Genomic DNA, 12,504 nt, shown 5'->3' with positions numbered 1-12,504 from the left:
GGGGAAGAGTTTTGATGCAAATGGATAAACCGTCGCTCAGCCAGGTTAACAACACTTAGCTGCCAAGACCACAAATGTGGAATATGTTGACTCTAAATGTCTATGGGGAGCATATGTTATGGATCAAAGAACACACTGATTAATCCAACAGAGACCAGGGTCTGTCACTTTGGTCATGGTGGAATGATGTGCCAAACAGGGTCACCAAAGAGAGTAAATAAATGGGAAACAAATGCCAATAGAAAATTGGTTTCAAAGGGCAGTAGAGTTGCCAGCAACTGGGCCAAATGCTTTTTGGTTCAAATATTTTTGTCCTCAGAAGAACACCTGTTCATTTATGTCACTGCATTACTTTTTCTTAAGCTATAAATTTGATCAGTGCTGACATGGGCCAGATAGAACACATAATGTAATGATAGGAAGAAGTGTATTTATAATTCATATTATATAGTTCACATTTAATAGTGTTTTAAGATTAATAAAGTATTTTCCTCACAACTACTCTCTGAAGTAGGACACATGGATATTATTGTTCCCTAGCTGACAGATTAGAAAACTAGGGCTTGAGTAACCCATTTCTTTTCTCACTGTAAGGTCAGTGATCTACTCAGTTCTTGTATTTGGTTGGGTTTTCTCTTGTAAGTCCAGGAGACAAATATAACAGCATGCACCACATACACACACACACACAACTGAAAAGGAAAAATGAACGTCAAAATGTCTATTTGACTAGGAATTATTGTGAGGTTTTGTATAAAATAATTCTGGTAAGAGTTAGAAAAGGAAAAGACAAAAAACAAAGAACTCCAATATCAGAGGCAAAAATGGAATCCCCACATTATTAATTGGACCAGTTAGTTTCTATGGAATAGAGTAGGCCTAGGATCTGAGAGTGAGCTCACAGAAGACAGTGACTCTCACATCCAGAACAATTTGATGGTCCTACACCTGACCCTTAGAAGAGATAGTATCTTAGTGCGAGCCCGTCACTATTCCTGGGGTAAACCAAAATCAATGCTTTGGAGGTCAGGAATGAAATCTTCACCTACAGAAGGTAACTTATTATTATTATTTTTTGCTTGGGAAGGGGAGGACACTGAACTGGTACAGGACAGAGTTATTTTCCCCAAATGGCTACAGTCAGTCTGATGATAAATACACACCCTCCGATATACTGCCACATACCTGGAACAGTGATTTCAATCTAATTGAATTCAAGAAACCCCTTCTGCATGGACATAAGACAGCTACTTCAGATAAAGTGCTGGGCCTGGAGTCAGGAAGACTCATCTTCCAGGGTTTAAATCTGGCCTCAGACACTTCCTACTTGTGTGACCTTGGGCAGGTCACTTAACCCTGTTTGCTTCAGTTTCCTCATCTGTGAAATGAGCTGGAGAAGGAAATGGCAAACTATTCTAGTATCTTTGTCAAGAAAACCCTGAATAAAGTAAAAAAGAATCAGACAAAACTGAAAAATAACCGAACAACAAAAACATGGGCATAATGTAATAGGTAAGGGGCGGCTTAGGTGGTGCAATGAATAGAGGATGGGCCCTGGAATCAGGAGGCCCTGAATTCAAATCTGGCCTCAGACACTTAACACTTACTAACCATGTGACCTTGGGCAAGTCACTTAACCCCAATTGCCCTACCCTCCCCCTCCAAAAAAAAATAATGTAATAGGTACTGAGAATACAAAGAAACAGTAACAACAAAAACAGGCCCCGTCTTCGGAGATTATATTTAACTGGGAGTGTGTTTCTGTTTTTATTTTCCAGAGAGGAGAGGCCTGCTTTTGTGATTTCATTGGCATAAGGAATTCCTGGTGTGAACACCCTCGCTACCAATGCAGATCTGCTATGCAATTTACAGTCTCACAGAGTTGCTCTGGGCGTTGACTTGCTCAATGTCACACAGCCAGATAGGATCAGAGGCAGGATTTGAACTCCAAAATCTAGTGAGAGGTACAACACATAAAGTAGATGTGTGCTGTACATATAACACAATTTGAGAAGGGAGGGAGCGCTAACAAGTGAGGAGCGCTAACAAAAAAGGGTTTTCCAGAGTGGTTAGGTGGCGCAGTGAATAGAGCACCGGCCCTGGAGTCAGGAGGACCTGAGTTCAAATGAGGTCTCAGACACAACACAAAACTAGCCGTGTGACCTTGGGCAAGTTATTTAACCCCAACTGCCCTACCTTACCCCTCCAAAAAAAAGCAAAAAAAAAATGTTTTCCACTGAGCATTGAAGAAAGCTCAAGGTTTCTAAGAAGTGGTCCATAAAGAGAAGAGGCTACTTCAGGCATTAGGCACAGAGAGTGGGGAAAGTCTATTCAAAGTCACAAAGTTGACAGAGTCCATCCAATTCAACACATGCTTCTTAAGCACCTAATGTGTGCCCCAGGTAGTGTGTCTGGTGCTGGACCCTTCTGAAGCTTACATTCTACTTGAGAACATTTAAGAAATAGTAGGACTGTCTCGGCTGGTCAGCACAGAGGTCCACAAGGGGAACAAAATCACATTTATAAGTAGACAGGAGCCAGAGTAGAAAACACCTGGAAAGCCAAGGGTTTAATTTTTATTCAGGAGGCACCTGGGAGCCACAGCAAATTTTTAAACAGAGGAAAACAAGTACTAGGGAAAGGATTTGTTGCTTAAATTAGATTTCCCTGAACTGTGAAGACTACCAAAAATCAGTTCAGTAGACCTGACTCATTTTAAGATTAATCCTTAACTTATTACACATAAGCTACACAATCCTTCACTCATTCACTCACTCATTAATTCATTCAACCAACATTTAGTTAAGTTATTCTGAATGTTTTCTAGGGGAAATCCTTGAATAAGCCACAAACCAGTTTTATTTTTTAAAAGTCAGCTGTGATTGTCCTCAACTTTTCCTTCTGCATAATTTATTAGACAGTTGTCAAACATTCATGTTATCCTGCCTCATATCTGACATTTGTACAATGATAAATGACACAGGAAGGGCTATGAGAAACTGACATTTGGGAAATGAATAAATGGAAGAAAAAGAGAATCCCAATATTAGAGACCAGTAAGGACAGCATAGTATTTTCTTGTGTGCAGTTCCAAGAATGAATACACTATTAAGAGGACTCTTGAAACACAGTGTGGAAATAAGAATTACAAATATAAAAAATGCAGTTCTGTAATAATGCTTACAAATATCATATGTTTTATTAAGGCATTGAGTTTCACAGTCTGGATGCTGTAATGAAAGCTATTCTCTGAAAAACAAACGGATTTCCCGAAGAAATTAATTTGGTAAAATGAAATTTAAAATAATTTGTACAAGAGAATGTATCCATGTCCTAACCAATGAAGAATGGCTATTTATGCTGACAATAAATTTGTAATCTGGAATTTAACTCAGTGTCTATTATTATATCCAACAATAGTGTTCATGACACCTAATTCAAAGTCCCTAATATGTTTTCACGAGATATTTAAATGAAGTTCCTGTTCTGGGCAGTACAGGTCAATATTTTCACATCAGCAGGGTTGAAATGTGAACATCAGTGTGCTTTTAGCTATAATTTCAACTGGACTTGTGAATGGAGGGCCCATTGTGTGCTTAACCCTGAAGTCATTTCTGTTTAGCTTTGGAATTCACTGCATGTGAGAGTACAGTTGTATCAGCATCCCCTTCCCAATTCTAGTTTGCTTAAGTTAATATTAAAATTAATTTATATTCTCTTAGCTCACACTAAATGGTGCAGAGAGGAATCTGGAAATTTATTAGCTGACAGAGATAAGCAGCCTAAGATGAAAAATTCTCTATGGATAACCATTGGAGTGAATCCTGTGCTCATATAACATCAACAGCTAACTGAATTTATACCACAACATGGCTAGACTACAAATCCCATAATGCTAAGGGGTAATGAAGATACTTTTAGCTTATATGTTTTATAGATCTGTTTTAGACTGAGAAACTGAGGGCTTTAAGAGCATTAACTATCTCACCCAAGACCACACAGTAATTAGCAGTCAGGAACCAAATGTGGGTTCTCTGCCTCTAAACCCATTGTTCCTTCCACTGAGGAAAAACTAAAAAGTAAAAGTAGTATTATATAACCTAGGTTATATGGACACTCTTTAAACTGTTCAGTTTACAATTAGGTTAATCACATGTATATTGTACAAATAACTGCATATCATATACACATAAGTATATGATATGTATATATAGCATACATACAAAACACACGTATATATTATATATACAGTATACTATATACATATATGTATATATTATACAAAATTATTACATTAAAATTTGTTATCTACAAAAGAAGGTAAAGGAGACAATACTACATGGAAAGCATTTTGAAAATTCAAAATGCTTTAGAAATGTTAAAATTACACTGATTGCTTTGTTAGCAAATAAGAAGTTGTGCTTAACTCTGATTTGTTAAGGTTTTGTAGATCGTCAGTCCTCATTTCTGAGCAAGCTTCTTCACTTGTTAAACAGATATCATAAGAAAAACGGTTTCAAACCAGGAGTTGTAAAATCTTTTGCAAACACTGGAAGTTGCTCAAAGGTGAAAAAGTGGCAATTGACTTTTTCCCCTTACAGTATCTCAAGCGAATGACCCAAACAGCCACTGAGTTTTGGCACAAAAATTTTGAAGAGTTGGAGCCAAAATTTTCTTATTCAATCTTGTATCTCTCTCTCTCTCTCTCTCTCTCTCTCTCTCTCTCTCTCTCTCTCTTTGCTTCCTTCAAATTCATTTCATGTTGCAGCTTGAACTTAGCATGCTGGTGAGGGTATTTTCATGTCTGTACAGAAATAATCAATGACATCATCATAATTATGGCAATGGTGCTTATTAGTTAATTACAGAACCAGCAGAGGGAGCGCAAGACTTGCATAAATAATTGCTTGTTTCTTCGGAGTTTTCTTTAGAATGATGATGGATGGAAAAATGGAATTATTTACCACTTGGGAGAAATGCTTCACATTCTGGTGACAATTTGAATTTGAGTCTTCACTCCCATGGCAACTAAACAGCTTAAAGAGTGTCTATATATTCTAGATGGGTAATGGTATTTTTTGTAGTGCTTCCTCAGTGGAAAGAAAATGGATTTGAGGGTAGAGGACCCACACCTGAAACTTGACTGCTGATTACTATGTGGTCTTGGGTAAGACACTTCTCCTGGAGCCCTGGGTTTCTCAATCTCTAAAACAGATAAGCTAATAATGAGAGTTATTTATTTCACAGGGTTGTTGGGAGGAAAGTGACTTACAAACCTTAGGGCACTGTATAAGTTACTAATTCTCAATGATAATGATGAGACTAACAATAATAATTAAATAGCATGTCTGGTGTGTCTGGTTCTTGGCACCAGGGAGATATTCTCCTGTTCAGTCTTATAATTACTGGGTTCACATCGGGAGACTTGTTTAGAGATGACCAAGGAGCTATTTGCACTTTCACTCTCCTACCAGGTAAAATAAAAACTTCCCAAGGGAAGGGACTATCTGGCTTTGGCTTTTGCACTTTTGTGCTCGGCCACAGCAGGCACTTAAAAAATGCTTGTTGAATTACGACGGAGCCTTGCCATTCTTAGGAGATCTTGAGTTCTTTGGCAGACATCATAACCTTACATGTCAAGATGCAACCAAGATGAATTTTTTGTTGTTGTTTGAAGGAATGATTTAGGAATAAGTTAAATTAAATTTTGATTAATTTGTGGCAGGAAAAAAATAAAGCATTGCTCTCCTCCTCCCTCTACCCCCTTGATTTGCTTCAACAGTCACTACTACATTTAAATATCTAATGGTTATTTTTCAGATTGGAAGGATGTTAAAGATGATGATTCTCAAGGCTCAATGGAATAATGGTACCCCTCTTGCCTAATGATGCTATCTGAATAAATGAAGGGTTACCTGATCCTGATAACATTCTTATCAAAGACATCAATAAAGTAATTCCATGTTCAGGTGGTACAAAGCTAGGAGAGGATGGTTACCATGTTAGGTGACAAAATCAGATTTTACCTCCATAATATGTCTTGCTAGGTCAGAATTATGGACTGATTCTAAGGGAAGAGAAAAGGGTATAACCATTTACAAAGCATCTACCATATGCGAAGAACAGTGATAAGCACTTTTACAACTATCATCTCCTTTGAGTCTCACAACAACCCTGAGGTAGGTGCCATTACTATTCTCATTTTACAGTAGTGGAAACTGAGTAGACAGAGGTTATGTGACTTGCCCAAGATGACTGAGGTAGTAAGAACAGGAGGCTGAATTTGAATTTAGGTTTTTCTGACCCCAGGCTTAGTGCTCGAGTTGCCTAGCTGTCTGAAATGTAAGATTACATTTAAGAGGCAAGACTGTGATATCCTATACTTTGATTCATTTTATCACTATTAGAGAGGGCCACTTTGAGAAGGATCTAGGGGTTATAGCATACTGCAGACTCAACGAGTACAACGGGGCATCCAGAAAAGCAAATGTGATTTTAGACTAAATTTAAAAGAAGGTCTGGTGTCTTGAATAAGAAAGGTGAGAGTCCCACCATCCTCCGCCTGCTTGGTGCACATTAGTAGCACTGAAATCAATTCAAGCACTCTATTTTAAGAAAGATGTTGATAAGCTTGAGACCACTGAGAAGAAAGTAGCCTGGGTGATGAAGGAAATGATTCTGTTTGGTCTGAAATGGGAACATTTCAGTTCGTAGACTTAAGGATGGCTTCAGGAGAAGGAGCGGCTGTGTTTACTCCGCTTGGCCCCAGGAAGTGGAAAAGGAAGCGCCAGAGGGACCGATTTCAGCTGGATGAATTACATCGTCAGCTACATTAGATTAACCTCCTTAAGGGAAGGGACTTTCTTCTGTCCTTCTTTGTATCCTCAGAGCTTAGCACAGGGCCTGGCATGTAGTAGGTGCTGAATAAATGCTAGCTGACCGACTGAATGATGCAAGAAAAAAAGTTTTCTAATGAGAAGAACTCTCTAAACTAGAATGATGGGACACTGAGAGATGATGGGTTCCTACCCATTGGATGTCTGCAAGGGATGATTGCATGACCTTCGGGGGTGTTGGAGAGGTGATAGGCTTGTCAGCTGTGGGACTCAATGGTCTCTCCCAATTCTGTGATATTCACTAATAGTTGGGCATTATTGTGATCAGTTATGTTAAAGGCTTGATTCTTATGCCCTCTTGCAATTTTAAGATACGCTGACTGACCTTGGAGTAGGGGATATAGTAATAGTAGTTTCCAAAGCACGTATATATTTATGGCTTATACATCAAGGCCCTGTGATTTTAGCAGATCTCAATCCCTCTTTAACTCAGTTTCAGAGAGTTGCCTAAGACTCAGAGATATGAAGTAATTTATATGGTTATAGTGGTGGTAAATGTCGAAGGAAGAACTGAGCCCAAGTCTTCTGAATTCCAGGTTCAGAACTTAGCCCACCATTCCTGGCTGCCTCTTGCTATGTACCTCTGTGGCATAGTGCAGCACAAAGAACACTGCTCTGGGGTCAAAGGACCTAGGTTCAAATCCCATCTCGGATGCTTAGAACCTATATGACCTTGGGCAAGTCACATAATGTCCCTGGGACTCAGTTTCCTCATCTGTAAAATGAGGGGGTGGGACTAGAGGACCTCTCAGGTTCTTTCCTGCTCCATTTCTGTGATCCTACAAAGTCAACCAACATTTATTATAAAAACAATGCTATCATTTAAAGTTTACGGGATTCCAAAGATGCCATGTAACAAAATGGCTATTTTCAAAGTCATGAACTTAGTAGGAATAAACTTATTGGCTAACAAGGATAATTGACGCTGCGAATTTATCCTTCATCTTGTGATTAAGAAATACCCATGGAGGGTAGCTTCACAAGAAGCATCTAGTAAGTAAAACACTAGCACCAGGGAGCTAGGAAGCCCAGTGGATAGGGAGTTGGCCATGGAATCAAAAAAGACATGAGTTCAAATCCTACCTCATACACTTACTAGCAGAATGACCCTGGACAAATTACAACCTGTCAGCCTCAGTTTCCCCATCTTTAAAATGGGGATAGTAAGAGCACCCACCTCCGAGGTTTACACCTGAGATACTTGAGTTGGGCCTTGAGTAAAGGAAGGGCTTTAAGAGATGCTTTCGGGAGCCCATTCAAGGACTGGGGCAATGACATGAGAGAGAGGGGATACAAAATTTGGGGCCCCCTTATGTACTTGAATTGCTTTATTCAGCTGAACAGGAAGCCAATTCCCAGAGAAACAAACTGGCTTGACTGAGCTCACCCCAGGTCATAAGTAGTGGAACCAAGGTGCAAAGCCAGGTCCTCAGAATACAAATCCCATATTCCTTTACCACAGCATGTGCCCTCTGGCAGTACACAAAGACGGGAACAAACAACAGTTCAGCTTGGGCTGAAGCACAGCATGAGTTGCATTAAATAAGGCTCTAGTAGGTTGAAGGATCTTAAGTTTTATTAGCTAGTATGAAGACGATATGGTCTGGTACCACCAAGCTAAATTTCAATGGCATTTGACACTATTCTTGGGCAAATGGAGGGTACTTTTCTCAGCACCCCTATCGTGGGTTGTGTCTACATGGGGAACTGGCAGTTTTGATTACCCTTTGGGCCAAATGTTGAGTGGCTGCCTGGATCAGTGAGCTGCTGATATGACTGGGCCATTAAGATGACTGAAATAATTGGGACCAACTGTCTGAGGTCCAATAACCTTAGGCTTCTTAACGGCCCATTGGAAATGACACTTTTTCTATTTGATTGACAGACTACGTCTTGGATGGTTTTTTTTTTTTAGGTTCCTTTTAATCTTCAACACAAAACTTAGTAGACATCCAACAAATACCTCTCATCTTATTTTCCTTTTTCCTCTCTGGCACCTTGGACTTGAGAGGCAATTTTATCAATTCTGAAGAGGTGTTCATTTATGTTGCCACAACGTATTTTTATGAAATGAGCAGCCATGATGAGAATACTTACTTAATGCTATATAAATTCTCCTAGCAAATGAATTTCTTAGGTATAGCGAGAAATAGACCAAGAGCAAAGAAGTGAATTAGCAATAATCTGTTCTGGTAAATTAATTACACCTAGACCTTCCTATGGATCATATGTGAACGTCTGCATTCATATATCCACTGCTATTCATTACAGTTGGTGCGATGTGTCTCAAGATGAATCCACTCAGACGCAAGAGCCAGGTCTGTCCTGTCAGCAAATTGTTAAAATTTTAAACCATACAATTTATCACAATGAAAAGAGGTACTCCAGGGGGAAAATGCTAGGCCATTATTTAGGCTTCTGCTGGGTTTATGTGAGTATATGTATACTTGGTTTTTTTTCTTTTCTTCTGTATTCTAATTCTCATCTATGATTATCTTTTTTAAAAGTTTCTTTGACATCTTTTATTTTTATGATACCTTGACTTTCCAATATAATAAAGGAAAAGTCAGTTCAAGAAAATGATTCTATCAGCTGAGTCTTAGAGCGTTACATCCCCATAGTGTTCTACTTCTACTGTCTATTGTTTTTGAAGACTTAAGCACAAATTTTATTAAAGAATAAAACAATTCACTTCTTTTAGCAATAGCAGACATTTGGTATACTAAGAGGAGAGATTCAGCAGCAGTAAGAAAGGATAGGATGAATTAGGAGACCATACTATCCTAAAATGAATCTTTCAGGCACATTTCATATTTTAATTGAATAAATTGTATCCCCCCAAATCTATACTGGTGCAGCTCATCTCCCTGGTGCTCTAGGCGATCACACACACAGCTGTTTATATTCAAAATGGATAATTTACCATATTTATCATTTGTGTTGTATGAGTGTATGTGCGTACGTGTGTGTGTGTGTGTGTGTGTGTGTGTGTGTGTAATTCTGTTGCAGTGAAAAGTAAGATGTTTCTAAGAATATGTGACTGAAATATGGAATGTGGCATCCAGGTGATTTGTTTCTTACCCCTTTCCCTTTTGAAATGATGCATTGATGATATCGAACTATTTCAATGGGGTGAAAATAAGAGCTCCGTTCCCATTGAATGACTTCTATCACAGACATGTCACACAAGCACTAAAATGTCCACATCTTGACAATCAGCAACTCCCTCCTGCCCCGACCCAGAGCTTCCCCCAGGACGGGAGTTCAGGCGTGGGGCTGCCAAAGGAAGGGTCATGATTCAGTTCAGCAGGGCCAGAGCTGGACACATTTGTCTTTAATTGCCTGGTTGTCATCTCCGAGGTACTCTTGGGTGCCATTGTGGCTAGAGTAATGAAGAAAATAAATACACAGGATCTCATCTATTCTGAATCCTGAAATATCCTACTCATTTCTTCAATATTCATTAACGGGGAAAAAAATTAGAGCCCATCCTTCATGCTTTGCATCAATACTGTACATCATTTTTGTTTGAACGTAAGCTGGGGGAATGTAAACTGAAGGGCACATAGCCCTTCAATGGTATAAAAAGCCAAATGTCAATAGGGATCTCTTTACAACTCCACTCTGCTCTGTGTTAATATTTTCAATATGGAAAGCTTTCAGTTGAATGGCAGAATTATCAGTGTCAGACAAATTCAAATGGCAATCTGGCCTGAGGAAAAAAGGCAAAATTAATTTCAGTACCATTACAAAATTAATTTTGGTACCATTAAATAGACATCATATTGGCCCTTTAAAATGAACTGGATCAACCTTCAAGGTCTAGAAGCTCACTTGCTGAAGGGGACTGCAAAAGTGGGCATAAAGAGCCTGAGGAACAAATGATGGAGTTTCTGGTACACTTCTAGATGTATTCTGCTATATGAAGGGAGCTGCCAGACCTTGAATGTTAATCCAGTCTGCAAGCTTTCCCAATCAAAAATCTGGAAAATTTCATAGGAAGCTGGAGTCAATTAACAACCATTTAGTAACAAAATGAGTTTGTAAAGTGAAGTACATGTCTACTTGTGTGATTAAAGAAGCCCTAACTGGGAATTAGGCAAAGCAAAATTAAGAACATGAGGTCAATGTCCTATATTGTGTGTGTTAGAAGGAATGATTTTAATGGTGAAAAAACTCTACCCAGAGGATTATCAGCAAGTCATTCATTCATTCATTCAAAATCATCAATAGGTTTACTGGAAGCCTATAATTTGCAAGGCACTATGGAAGATAGAAAGACCCTGCCTCTGTCCTGTTGGACTTTACTTTCTAATTGAGGATATAAAACATGTAACATAGGCTAATAACTAGGATATGGGGCAGAATGTGGAAGGACAATGAATGAGAGATTAAACAGAGCTCTGAATTTCTGAAGAGAGGGAGGCTACTTCTGGCTGGGCATTACCCCCTGCCCAGCCCCAGTTTTAAAGACTATTAGCTCTAAGGATGGAGTTGTATCTTTTAAACAATAAAAGCCTGAGATAGTAAAAGTTTCTACTGATCATCCCTGTGGAAATTCACTTGCTTGTGTCCTGCAATATTCACTGACATCTTAAGCAAATCCTAGCCCTTTGGGTACTTGAGTTATACATTCTACCATAATGCTCCTGCCCCAGTTCTCCAATAGTTCCACTTTATGAGAATATTTGAAAAAGGAGATGTTCTAAAGTGTCATTCAAGCTAATTATGCTTCACTTTGGAGCTTCGTGTCTCAGGTACTGGAAGGGTAAGGCAGTGGAGGGTTCTGGCTGGACTTACGGCCTGATGCCTGGGAATAGTGCTCCTGTTTATTCACAGCAGGGTCCTGCTATAATTGGCAGTTCCATTCTCCCCTACTAGAGGGTAATTCTCTTGTGAAGAAAACACAATGTTAACAAGATTTTTACAAATTTGGCATATGGCATCCTTTTCTGAAATAACCAGACTCCCTCTTCTTTCCTCCCCAGCTAACCTCGGTTACTGCAAGAAGGGAATACTTCATTGTCACAAAAGAGATGAAAAGGTCTCTGGAGTTTTTTTTTAAAGGAGCTATAAAATAACGTGGCCATACGAACAACCAATTAAAAACAACAAAAGGTATGAAACACGGCAGTAGATGCCACACTGAGATGGCAAGATAAAAATGTCACAAAAACCTCACCTTGGATGTGGTAGTGTTTGATCATACCCAAGGCTGGAAACAGAGAGCCCTGCCTAGAAAGACTCCTTCCTGTCTTGAGTGTGTGTTTGGGGAACACGCAGTGAGCTGAGAAAAGGAATCTGAAAACAGGTTCAGAAATATGTTCCACAGAAAGGGGAACAAAGACGGCACCTTTTCATCTGGCCCCCATGCTGTCCAGACCAAAAAGACTCATCTCCTTGTGATAAGGAGATGAGTTAAAAAACCTTCAAACTGTCTCCCTTAAACAAATTGTTCACAAGGTGTTTTTTTTTTTATCAACAGCCTCCTTCCTGGCACCTGTTCCCATCCTTACTCAGAAGTAAATCCTGTGTGTTTATTTTCTTAATCATAGAACCCTACAGATGAAAAGATTAGAAAATCACAGGTTTGGGGTAAGAAAGAACC

General features: G+C 39.1%; 1 protein-coding gene and 1 long non-coding RNA gene across 3 annotated transcripts in view; one reads left to right on the top strand and one right to left on the bottom strand.

Annotated features, from left to right (window-relative positions):
• LOC138158120 (uncharacterized) overlaps positions 1-4,085 on the top strand; it is a 22,039-nt gene extending 17,954 nt beyond the window's left edge. The window contains exon 3 of the long non-coding RNA XR_011167558.1: positions 1,779-4,085. This is a non-coding gene — a long non-coding RNA (uncharacterized lncRNA). The remainder of the gene's footprint in view (positions 1-1,778) is intronic.
• PDZRN3 (PDZ domain containing ring finger 3) overlaps positions 1-12,504 on the bottom strand; it is a 285,242-nt gene that overhangs the window by 92,543 nt on the left and 180,195 nt on the right. The gene's annotated exons all lie outside the window — the stretch shown is intronic.

This window comes from Petaurus breviceps, unplaced genomic scaffold (genome assembly GCF_028583685.1).
Source record: "Petaurus breviceps papuanus isolate PSGF00001 unplaced genomic scaffold, PetGlider_PUasm1.0 174, whole genome shotgun sequence".
In the NCBI taxonomy this organism is placed as follows: domain Eukaryota; kingdom Metazoa; phylum Chordata; class Mammalia; order Diprotodontia; family Petauridae; genus Petaurus; species Petaurus breviceps.
This window is presented reverse-complemented; position numbering and strand designations above follow the sequence as displayed.